General features: G+C 41.4%; 1 long non-coding RNA gene across 3 annotated transcripts in view; it reads left to right on the top strand.

Annotated features, from left to right (window-relative positions):
- Positions 1 to 12,748, top strand: part of LOC140684838 (uncharacterized) — a 14,254-nt gene extending 1,506 nt beyond the window's left edge. The window contains exons 2-4 of one of the 3 annotated variants that reach the window (XR_012057698.1): positions 6,591 to 6,771; positions 8,164 to 8,285; positions 11,942 to 12,748. This is a non-coding gene — a long non-coding RNA (uncharacterized lncRNA). The remainder of the gene's footprint in view (positions 1 to 6,590; positions 6,772 to 8,163; positions 8,286 to 11,941) is intronic. The other 2 variants (XR_012057696.1, XR_012057697.1) reach the window with 2 other exon arrangements.

Below are 12,748 nucleotides of genomic sequence, written 5' to 3'. Positions count from 1 at the left end.
AAATTTGAGGTACATTTCTAAAACATTCACCCTTCCCCCCATCCTCCCGGAAATTCCATTAAAAGTCACCATTTTGTTCAGCCACAACTTTATTTAATCACTGTGATGGCCTGGGATGTGTGTTTTAAGATCTGCAGAAAATTTCCTTTATAATTTTAATGGTTTCATTCTATGCCATAAAAAAGATGCGTGATGTGTTAGCTGGATACATGAAGATTTCTATGGAACAAAGTATTTGGTAACAGTCTCTTTTTGAATAACAAAATCAGACCAGCTTTGATCTAGTCTCTAGCTCCCCAGCTAACTCCCTGTCCCATCAGAAAAATCTCTGGTGGAGGTTGGACCCTGCCAGCTGCTGGCTCCCTGCTAGGAAAACCCACCTTTGCAAGGTTTCCATCGAGAAATTCCAGTAAAACTCACACAGTCCTGAAGAATACCCAAACTGCATCAAATCAATATTTCTTGCTGGAAAATTTTTTCTTCAGAGCACTTTCAGCCATTCCTACTGATCTTACTGTGACTTAAATCCTGTGACAGTCCTCTGGCAGGTCTATGAAAATTTGCCTGAAGAGCAACTTGCCTTTCTCCAGATTGGTTACTGGGAGGCTAAATCCTGCCCCAGGCAGGGCCCAGGTCCCCAGGCAGGTGGAGTTAGCTCCCATCAGTCATAGAAACTTACTGTAATAACTAGTAAACACCACTTAATTAAATAGTGTTATAATTGCTGACACTGCTTTTTCACCCAAAAACTCAGTGTGCTTCATCCAGCATTATTTCTTTTTTCACACGTGGCCTCGGGCCACCTATCACTGCAGGGGGGTTTTATTGTCACTGTGCCAGAGTCCCACGAAGTGCTCCACCCACCAGGACATGAAGAAGGCAGGGAAAGGCCATCAGGACAGACACACCTGAGGAAGTAAATCCAGCAGCCACCCTGCTCAGCAGCACAAGTCTTCCAGTCCAACCCCAGGAAAGGGTTAAGTTGGGCTTCTGCTAGAGAGGCAATTCCACAGCTTTGTGCCCTCTGCACAAGGATTGATTAGAAAGCTCCTCTTGGATAAACAGGATCAAACCAAGTAATTTTTATATCAAATGACTAGTGACAAATAATGTTTTAAACACTTTTACTCAAGTTTTTATTAAAATTGATGCTTAAAAAGTTCCTCTGAGATTGCAACATTGTGAAAATTTACAACAGCTAGGAAGGTGAAAATACTGAGTTTATGTTAAGTGAGTTTTGGTTCTTAGAGATAAAAATACGTAATAAAAATGAAAAGGAGAGGCAAATGCATTTAAACTTAGTTCTATTTTAATAAATTTAAGGTTGTTATTGTAGTAGTAGTGTTGGTTAAGACAATTCTATCTTGAATGGTTCTCTCAATATATAACACTAAACCTTCAGTTCTGCTGTATTTACTACCCTCCAAGTTTGATTTTATGTGTAGCAGCTGACACTGAAGTGCTGATATCTTGGTGTTCAATTAAAGTAAGGAATAAGAAACACAAGAGCATGTTTTTTACAGTCTTAAGTTAGAGTAATCCAAGACTCTCTTTTATGTTCTCCTGTTCTGCTAAAACTATAATGAGGGACTGTGGTGCTCTACACTCACTGGCAAGTACCCTGTGCAAATCATCCTGCTCTTAGGATCATAACAACATTTGAAGTCATTTATTGATTCAATCCTGCTAGCAAAAGGGATTTCTACAGCAAAAGCTCTCACCTGCCTGCACTCTTACCCCAGACAGGTGATGAATGGGAGGAATGTCACAGGGAGAAGCTCACTTTGTAGTTGCTGATTCTGCAGCATCATCCAGCAATTCTCAGAAATCAGGGAAACTATTCAGGTGCTTTAAGTAACGGCTGTGTTTAGTTGATGACCTTTTTTTTTTTTGCTGCAGCTGTCTGTAAGGCAGATAGGTAACAATATTTTACACTTGGGCAAATGGAAGTTGGTTGTTTTTATGGAGAAATCCTATAGCATTTCCGTAGTATTCCACTTCCAATTCAGATTTTACTAGAAAATCCCTCTAATGTAGGATAAAGCCAAGTACAGGAGCATTTGTTCTGTAACAGTACTCCATCACTTTGTACAAGTGGCTTCATTCCTAGGCCATCCTCGAGGGGATGGTGGCAGGGAAAGCTCTGAGCCCTTCCTGACTCCTGAGCACCTTTCCAGGTAAGCCAGGAGGAGTCTGAAGGGACCATTGGATGGAGCCAGCAGAGTTCCTCGTGAGGGGACTGTCATCTCTGTCATCTCTGAGTCCCACTGTCATACTCCAGTACTAACCCAAATCCCCCTGGTATGAAATGCAGGAGCACCACTGACCCCGGGAGGGGATGGATGGTGAGCAGTGCCTGGTGCTTTAGGCAGACACTGTCACTCACAGGGTGGTAGTGGCACACCTCTTTTGATGTTGTTGGACTGTGTTTTACAGGAACCCATGAAATCCCCTAAGTGGTTCCAGCACTGTGTAGCTGATTACATCGAAGAATGTCTGTAAATTCTCCCTGTAATACTTTTAAATGACTAGCAGCTCCTCTATTTGAATGACCAAAATATTTTCTGATGGCTGCTTGAGGAGCTTTCTCTCCTGTTCAGAGTTAATCCACTCAGAAATTAGGGCAGTGCAGATTACCTTTGGAAAGGAGAAAGCTGCAAAAATATCCAGATTTACACACACAGAGCATGTGGGATGAGACATACCTGGAGCTGGGGTAAAAGCACTGTAACATTCTTGATGTGACATGGTATTCCTACCATATTTAAGTAATGTTCATCTCTCCCCTAAATCCTCTGGCAGAAATAAGTCCTGTTCAACACTCTATTAGATTTTTGTCAGTTTTTTTTTTTTTCCTTCTCATTTTTCTCATTAGACTGACATGTTTTTGTAGTCAGAGGAGCCAATTTTGCTTCTAGTCACAGAAAGTAAATGCTTTTGCACGTGACCCCTGTGGACATGGAGGGTTGGAGCAGACTGTGCTGTCACTCACAGCTCACACAAGGGGTTCCAGCCCACTCTGGGGCTCGGGGTGCCTCCCTGGTACCTGAGTGTGCTGATGGCATGCTGAGGGGTTTCTGCAAACTGCATTTTCTGTAGAAAATAGGTGAGGGACAGAAAAGAATATTGGATATAAACAGACACAAAAAAGCAAAAGTAGAGAGATGCTAAAATGTTCACATGTCTGCTTCCAGCACACTGACCTTCACTGTGGAGCTTCTATCTCAGAGCAGCTCATAAAAACAGGCTGGCAACTGCCACCCTGGTTGCCTTTAAAATGTCACTGGTTTAACATCAAATCAAGAGGTATAATTGCCTTGTTTCTGCCTTCTCTCCACCCCTCATAATTCTAGTCCTGATCATGCCCAAAACAAGCTGTGTTTTGGGCCTGATCAAATATGAACACCATATTTGTATTCCTGGAAATAGTTTGTAAAAGGTCATAAAAACTGCAAGTTCAAAGGGCTGGATTGTTTTCAAGCTACACTATGAATTTCCTATTTCCCATCTCCAAGCAGAGACTGCACTGCCTTGAAGTTATTCCAGGATCCAGGTGATAGTCAGGAGTCTAACACAGAAAGAACTGATTGGTGTCATATGAGGAAATTCAGGGTTAAAACTGGCAGACTGTGCTACCTCTTTGGTTTATTTATCCCTACTCTGCACAAGTGACATTTCCACCACAAAACTCCATTTCATTTTCCATGAAACTGATTCAGGTAGAAAACATGTTTCTGCATTCTGGCCAAGTATACTTCTCACTTTATGCAGCAAACATATTTTTAATTAACTTTAGTTTCTACTTTTCCTTTCTTATCTGACATTCTTTGTTAAATGATCTAACAGGATGAGACACTTGTGCAGAAACATATGGAAAGAGAGGACAACATACTCATAATAATGCAACAAAATCTCACATTCTAGTACCCCATGCTTGCAAAAAAATCAAAGACAGTCAGAAAGCCAGGTTATTCCACACTGTAAAATGTATCTGAAATTTATAGCATATAGCCTGTTTTAATAAAAGACATGATGCTGGGTGCCCGACAGACACCAGCATAAGATGGCATGAGAAGAAAACATAAAAATTGTCATCTGTCAGGTCCATCAGCACATGGGGCTGGCATTTGGCAGCTCAACCTGCAGCAGATGGGAGCTGCTGCTCCTCCACTGCTCAGTGCAACCCCTGCATATGAAAGGGATTGAGCAAATTTATTGGGAAGAGCTTGAATGTGGTGGATCACCCAGAGGCAGAGTGTGGAATAAAATCCAACTCAGCTCAGTCTTGGGAATTAGAAAAAATACTCTGCTTTGCAGAAGTATATTAAATAGAAGGTAGCAGCCAAAATTCCACATTACCATGAGAAGCTCTGACTCCAAGATGTCCCAGCAGTGCCCAACAGAATGTAGGTGACTTTTTTGTAACTCTGAAATGTCTCTACCTACACACTGTGGTTACTTCCTGGGAGTAAAATGTTTACTTATACCAAGATCTTTAGAAATTATATTAGATCACCAGATCTAAGTCCAAGAGAGAGCACCTCTGAGTTTGGTAATACCTTGTATTTCCCACTGTGCTCACAGATACTCATAATGTCTCCCACATAGAAAACCAACATATATTTGATCTCAAAGAACTCCCAGCACCTCATAAGGAAAAAAATCCATGTAAACAACCAACAGATCAGGCAGGATCTGCAGCAAACTCTTACACACTTAGGCATCTCAGTTCTGGAAGTGTTTCTGTGACCTGCAATATAAATGTCTCAACAGTCTCCAAATGTAAAGGGGGAGGAGATGCACCTGCTGTGCAATATTATAAAGAAAAATATATGTTCTCCCATGTGTAAAAACAAGGAGGTTGCTTTACTTTTTAAAAAAGCTAAGATTGTTTCGTCTTTCCTGTACATTATTTGCTTTGCCAGGATCACATCATGCTGGGCTCTCCACTAGTACAAAGCTAAAAAATCTAAAGGATTAGAAATTCAAGTCACATCTATCCAGTTCTTTGAGAGAGATTCAACGAGTGACTAGAGAATTAGTCTAATTACTGTTACATCACAGATACTAAGCAAATAAAGCCTGATTAGTAGAGGTGTGGAAGTGAGTTTCATTTGCTTAGGATATATGACTTATTTTCCTTCCCCCCCCCCCTTTTTTTTTTTTTTTAATAATAAATACTTGATAAGCAATTGGAAGGAAACCAGTTACCATTAGAAATTCATCTCTTGCATCCCTCTGGTCAAGCAGAAGCTAAAGCTGGTAGAAAAGCTGTAGTTTAAACGTGATTGAATTATGTTTCCTGATGTGGCTGCTGCTCAGAGCTGAGCACTGTGGGTGAGAGGAATCTGCTCCTGCAGAAAGCAGGGAGCAAGCTGAGTCAGCAGGACTTGCAGCATCCTCTGCAGCGTGATGGCCTCTGATTCCTGGCCTCACCCAGGTACAGGGGCAATCTTCCTGTGCTCACCAGCACCAATGGCTTTCAAATCTGTTTAGCACACAATAAATTTTATTTTATGTAGATGTCCATTTATATAGAGAGACATAGCGTCTCTATATAGATATATAGTATTCAGAATTGTGGTGCTTTAAATGATTTATAAGATTTTCTATATTAAATACCTTTATAAATGGCACTTGAGCTGTGAGAATATAAGGGAATACTCCAAATGGATGTGGGTTACTGCAGCTGGCAGTTTGGGGTTTAAGTCCACAGCACATCATTGTACCATGTCTTTGAATCATGGGTGAGTGAAACACCAAGGGAACAGGTGCTGACTGTGTGAATCTGGTGAGTTGGTAAAGCCAAATTCATGACCTTTGTTAAATTAGTGTAATCAGGAAATGTACGGAAATCTCATCTTTCCAATTAATACTAGAGCACAAAAGACCAGAGTGCAAGGAAAAGTTCAAGTAAAACAAGAATCTTACAGTACACATAAAACACATACAACATGGGAAATCATATTGAGTGCAAATACGTGGACTGATGCACAGAAAAGCTTCTAGGTATTCAATTAATTTTCCTTTACAGATTAAGAATACATTTACATTTTTTAAGGAACTGTCTGCAGCTGCTCTCTGCCTAAACCACAAAAACCTATACACTTGATAAAATAATGCAACACAACTCATTGAAGCCAATAGTCTCAAAAAGCATCCATTAATTTTGGATGCTTCTGGTTTCAGATGTCTCTCTTAATGAGCTTGAATGTAAATATGCTCTTAATAATTCTGCCAGAATAGAGCTAATAAGTCAATGTCTTCGTTTATCAAGTGAAACACCTGACCTCATGCATGGATGAATCAGATGCTCTGACTTAATCATTTATATTACTTTTTTTTAATATAAAAAAGAAAGAAAATTTGGCCCCGATTCCCTGTTGTGTTCTTGTTCCTCTCAGCAGCTGTGGCTGTGTGAGAAAGCCTGGATGGAGCAGCCTGGCTGAGAGGGGCTCCCCCCACACCCACCACAGCGTGCATTTGTGCATTTGTGCATTTGTGCAGTTGTGCATTTGTGCATTTGTGCAGTTGTGAATTTGTGGGAAGGAGAAGGGAATGGGACAGAACAAATGCTTTGTGCTGTTCAGTTTGCAGATAACCCTTCCACTGACCATGTACCTCTTCAGTCTGCTGGTGATCCAAGCCCTTACCTGCTTCAGAAGGACTGAGAGACCTGAACTCTTTGCTCCAAGCAGGATCGATTACTTGCTGCTGTGTCCTCAGTGCTCGCTGTGGTTACAGAGCTGCATGGCTGATGGATGTGGAGGAGTAAGTGCTGGGCTGGGAGGTGACACTGGGGAAGTTTGGAATGGCCTGTTGACACACCAATATTTTATGCTAGGAAGGACTCAGGCTGAAGAAAAACCCATCCAGAGAACAGAACTGATTATTCCCCCAAATGAGAGGAACCAGTCAGTGGGGCTGTATCAGGCAGCTGCTGGCACTCAGTTGTGAGAGGCTGGGTTCAGAGCTCCAGCCACTGACCTGGGAAACTGAGATGTGAGGGATGCCCTCAGCTTGTGGCTAGCAAGGCTGGAACCCACTCCTGGCCAGGATGCATTTTCTCATGGGTAATTTTTCTGCAGCCCATGTCCCTAAAGGAATTTTTTCCAAAGAAGAAGGAGTTGCTTAGCCCCAAAGGATCAAAAACATCTGGGAAGAGGACCCTCTCCCTGTTCTCCAAAGAGTTAGTGGCACTAGAAGACTCGGGGAGATAATGCCATAAAAAAAGGAATTAATATGGAAACTAAAAGGCAGATTTTCTTCATTCCACATCCATGTGCAGACTCTGATGTTTTTTCTCAGTGTTCTCAGGGAAATTAAAAATAATTATTTCTCACCTCCCTTATCCCAATATCTGGACTGGTTAACTTCTGACAGGTCTTCCTTTTGTACAGATTCTAGTAAGAACCACCAAAACCTAACCTCAGCAGCTCCTTTGGTAGGTGTGGATTAGAAGCTGTGCATTACACAGTGGTAATTAATAATTTTCATCAGACAGGAGCTTGTTAGGTGTGAAAAGGGTGGGTAGAAAACACTAGCTGTAGACACAGCCCAATACTCAGAAGAGGCATTTAACATATGGGAAGATGGATTCAAGGAACACAACGACCACTGCAGAAATACTCAAGTCCCAGCAATTAATCTATGAAAGCATCCTGGAAGAGTCTGAGACAAAATGTCTTCATTAAATGAAACTTTAGAGGTGAGCAAATGGTTCTAACAAAGAGTTTCATAGACATATAGTTATATTTGCAGACTTTTAGAAAACAACTGCAGCACACACTTGTTCACAGTGGCTGCTGTTAGGGATAAGCATGAGTCTGACTGCAGGTGCTCCTCCATGAAAGCTCTCCTGTCAAAGATACTAAAACTCAGACACATAAACATGTTTCTCCCGTCCTGCTCTCTTTTCTGGGTGAGAGTCCTGATGCTTGGATGTGACTTTGCTCTGACTTAGACCCTAACCAGTGCCAAATGCTGAGCAGAATGTGCAGCTCACTGCAGGCAGCCACTCCAGCGTGGAGGCAGGTATCCTGGTGAACTGGGAAGGACAGGCTCCACAGCCTGCTGGGAATTCGTTTGGTTTCTGGGACTTGGGCTGTGTGGGTGACTTTTGTGAGGCTTTGCAGGGCAGCGTGCAGTGCTGGGGGTCTGCAGCTCCAGCCCAGCTGTGCCCAGGGAGGTCCTGCCCAACCCAGGAGCAGAGCCTGCTCAGAGCCTCACCTGCCTTCAGTGCATTGCAGCCACGGGGGGAAGATAAAGGTTTCATGAGCTGAAAGGTATTTGAAACAGAAAGTTACAACTTCATAAAAGTTCTAGAATTCAGATGGTTACAGATGTTTTAATATTATGGCTTTCACTTCACTAATCTGAGATTAATCCATTACGTAAAAATAGACATTTGTTTAAATAAATTGACCACACTGCTAGTTAGAGATTTCCCTTTGTTCAGAAGGTCTGCCTTATTTTGATATTTTTTTTAGGAGATAATCCTCATAATCCTGTAGAAAGTTGACCACAATATGTGTTGTGTGTTGGAGCTCTTTGGATTCAGCTGTGATCGTGCCACCACTCACTAGTTTTGGCTGCTGTGGAGTCCGGGTTTCAGGAGGAAGCTGGGAAGAAGTTATGAAGATGTTAACTGTAATGATAATCAGAATGGATTCAGCCACAATACTGTTAGCAGATGAACACTGTGAGGACAAATCTAAGCACTGATTGAGTTTTCTATCCCAGCAAAACCAGTGTTTTCCTTGGAGCTGGGTGTGCATTTGCAGCCTGTTCCGTGCTCCCAAGTTAAACCCCCGAATGTGGAAGTTCAGCCTGTTTCCAGCGTTATTATTCCGTGTGTGAGCGTTCGGCGTGTGACACTTTCCGCTTATCTGTTTTTATTGCCTCTCCCTCAGCAGTGCAGCCTCTCTGAGCCGTGCTGGACACCTCAGAACGAGTCCTGTGGCCACATGGCCGCGGTGACAAACGGGGAGAGGTGTCAGAAGCGCTTTGCTCAGGGCGCTGAGGCTGCAGCCCCTCGCAGGGACACGGGGCTGAGCGCCTCGCCCGCCCCGCACGGTGACAAAGAGCCCCCCTCTGGGGACACCCCTGTGCTGGAGAGGGGTGCTCTGCCTCAGCCACCCGGCTGTGCCTCTGAGGCCAGCTCCTGAAAGCCAGAATCTCACCAAAATATACGCTAAAGCCAAAACCCCCATGAAAATGTTTTCTGGGTTTTCTTCTTGTATGACACACATGGCTTCTGCTATAAACACTATCCCCAGAGTTTCAAAGAAAGCTTAGAAGGGAAACTTCTGGATTGGATTTCAAATCATAACCTCACCATGCTTCATTTTATCCTGATTACATTATCTGCTTCACAGAGTATCCTCTTCTCTTATGGGTGATGATTCCTCACTGCTGCTTATGATTTTCTACAAACCTTTCCTTTTCATGAAATGTGTCTTTTAAAGTCCAACTTCATGGCCTTGTTTTGTGGATTAGAGAAGTCAAATAGGCAGGACTGGTTGGCTGATTAGACTATGATGAAGTTCATGGCAATGAATCACATGGTTATTGAAAATTCTGATAAAAACAAGCAATATTTTTTTGCATTAGGAAGCTCTTCTGTTGTCTGTAGGTTCTCTGTCAACATGATACCATCAAGTCAGAAGCAGATCTGGAAACCAGAGGCCTGAAATTGTCAATTATGGCTAAAAGGACACAGGCAGCGAGGCCAGGGTGGCTCCCCAGCACTGCTGTCATGGAGCCTCCAAAATAGCTCACCTTTTCAGGGTTAAATTAATAACCAGAGATGACTAAAAAAGCAGGCTAAAAGGCAGGCTTCTCATCTAATGTGACTACTGTAAAAATTTATGCTTTTAAGATACTGTCATATGTACTTTGTTTTTCTTCCAAGATCCTTTTTGTTGTTTTGGTGTACTTGGATTAACCTACATATCCAGCCACAGCTGCTGGCAGTTATGGCAGTTATCTTTGACCTTTTCCTGAGAAATAGCTGATAGCTTTCCAGACTCCTTGGCTAATGGTAGACTTTTAGCTAAGACTAAAATGCTCCTCTGATTGAACTTGGGGCTTACTCAGGTAGAAAAAAACAAGTTGCACTTTTGACAGAGACCTGCTTCCAAAAATATTGAGCAAGCTCATGGCCTACAACTTTCTATGCTATTGAGTTGTATTGCACTGAGGATTTGACAAAATATTCTACACACATTGAAAAAAACCTTTTTTTCTTTTGTAGTTTATGAAATGTAAATACCATATCATGAATTTCTATAGATACATGATTAGAAATTATAGGCTGTGGAAATGGTCTTGTTTAAAAAGTTAAATTTGCTGAAAACCCTGATGATTCACCTTTTAGTCTACAAATATATTAGCCTACAATTTATAAAAATTCTCCAAAGTTATTGATAGGCTTTAGTATAACTTTGACTATATGAGGCCATTTTACACAACTGAATGTTTTTGACGTGGTGAATCCACTATTAATTATAGAAATGTCTGCTTATAAATCTAGGATAGCAACTGTCCTAAAACTATCCTTTATCTAGCTCTCTGCCTACATTCCGTGCAACTGTACTTTGTAATTGCACTCAAAATAAATAGAAGCATGCTGCAGTACAAGTTAATGAATAAATGACGAATTACTAAAACTGTCTGACCAATGATTCAATCTCTTCATCATGAATCAGAAATTCTGCTTATGTTTTTTCATCATCTGCATTTGCTTGTGTATGCTCCCTCAAAGCATGCTTTTTAGTTATCACTGTTATTACACACTTTAATGGTTGGTTAGATTTGTCAGATTTTTGCAAATTCAGTGAAATGCCAAGCAGAGAAAACATATGAAACACAGATTTGTTTCTACTGAAGAATTATTTTTTTCCACATTTGATTTGTGGTGTTTAGAGACAGAGAAAAGGAAGAAGGTGTTCCTGATGCCCATGCTGCCAAACTGAACGCCAAGTTCCTTGACTCAGCAATGGTTTTGGTTTTATCCCTGTTTTTGGACTGGTGGTTTTATGAGTTGAGTTTAACAATCTCTGTGAAGAGACTGTACCTTATCTCCAGGACAAAGAGCCACATAAACCTTTGGTTTAGTGAAACAGCAGTGGTGGGGATCCATTCTTTGATTAGGACCTTGCGGAAATACCAGCTTGGAGTGGCATGGAGAGTCTGTTATTTCCCCCCAGCTGCTCATTGTCAAGTCATCTCTCATGGCTGATTATGTGGCAGGTGCCTGATGGGCACTGTAGCATTTGTGTTTGAAAAACTTGCCTCACTTGTTCTCATAATTAATTATTTCTAGAACTTTGGTTGATGCCTTACTCCTCAACCCAAGAAATAAATTTTTCTTCCATTCCTGTAACAAACCCTGAGTATATTTTACATAAATGACATTTGTTCTCATTGGGATCTGCTGGAATTGCTCATGGAATTGAATGGCTCCTTTCCCCAACCATCTTAGCAGGAAATGGCTTTCAGGGCTCCAGATATTGGCTAACTCCCACTAGGGCCTTCTTCCAGCTTAGGATGAGTCAGGAATGCACAGGGATGCACGTGTGGAGCTGCAGTCCCTGCCTGCAGCAGTGAGGGCCAACACACCCACTGTACCTGAGCAGGTGGGACGCAGCAGGTGGGGGCAGACAGATTTAGGTCATTTCTTCCAAGTTGTTATACCAAAATTGTATGTTTTTAAGCAGTGGTTTTGATTATTTGGGATCCCCCACAGCACACAGCTAACAATCTCCATCCTCAGGGAATGGAAAGGGAAAAGCCCCTGTGATGGAGAGGGAGAACTTCAAAGTCTTCATTTCAGCTCCTTCATCTTATGCTCCTTTTCACACAGCAGTATCTAATCACAGCAAACATGAATCAGTTCTGCCTCAAGGTCATCATTTCCTCTGTTCTTCATCCTCTGCAGACGAGAGCCTTTGCATCTTTCCTGGGGATGGACACTGCTCACTGGTGCTGCTGAGGAATGGACCTTGCTTGTCTCACACTGGCTCCCCTTTTTCCTGGTAATCAGCTGAGTGCATTTTTATACCTTATTGAAATGCACAAAAACACACTGTCCAATTTGACAAAACTTCCAACTAATTACAAAGTACTTTTTGCAATTTCCTATGTAATATCCTTTTGAAAGTTGCCCTGTTTTCTTTCTCTTTGAATGCGTATTCAGAGCAGGCAGATTTGTAGGCACACAATAAGGAGTTGATTTTGAAAAGAGGTAAATAAATTGCACTGGCTGGAAAAGGGTTTCTTGCTGCCCTTTTATTATGATGTGCACAGAACTTGCTACAAATTCTTTACTTTGCATTTCTATCACAAAGATAAATGAAATTGTCAATCCTGTTCACATTTCCTTTTGATGGCTATATAAAAGTAATAGTCAGGGTGCCAAAAAAAGCTTTCATTAATTCTTCTATTTATTAAGGTGAAAGGAGGACTATTTTGCAAACAAAGAAGAATAAACAAACTGTGGTGAATGTCTGCTCTTTTTCTAGAGAATATACCTTCTTTATTCCTAACTTTAGAATGACTTTGAGCAGTTCTAAAATAGATAAAAAACTTCTTGATTTCAGACTTCTGTAGCTTCATCTCAGTATTCACCACTGCAACACTACACAGGATAAGTGAAATGTATGGTAATGTTGTAATTTAATCCAGGGAATAAAACTACATTTTAAAAACAGAAAAAAAAAAAAAAAAAAAAAAAGAGAGAGAGAAA

Source organism: Taeniopygia guttata, chromosome 11 (genome assembly GCF_048771995.1).
Source record: "Taeniopygia guttata chromosome 11, bTaeGut7.mat, whole genome shotgun sequence".
Lineage (NCBI taxonomy): Eukaryota > Metazoa > Chordata > Aves > Passeriformes > Estrildidae > Taeniopygia > Taeniopygia guttata.
The sequence above is the reverse complement of the archived record's forward strand: the minus strand, read 5'-3'. Positions and strand labels throughout refer to the sequence as shown.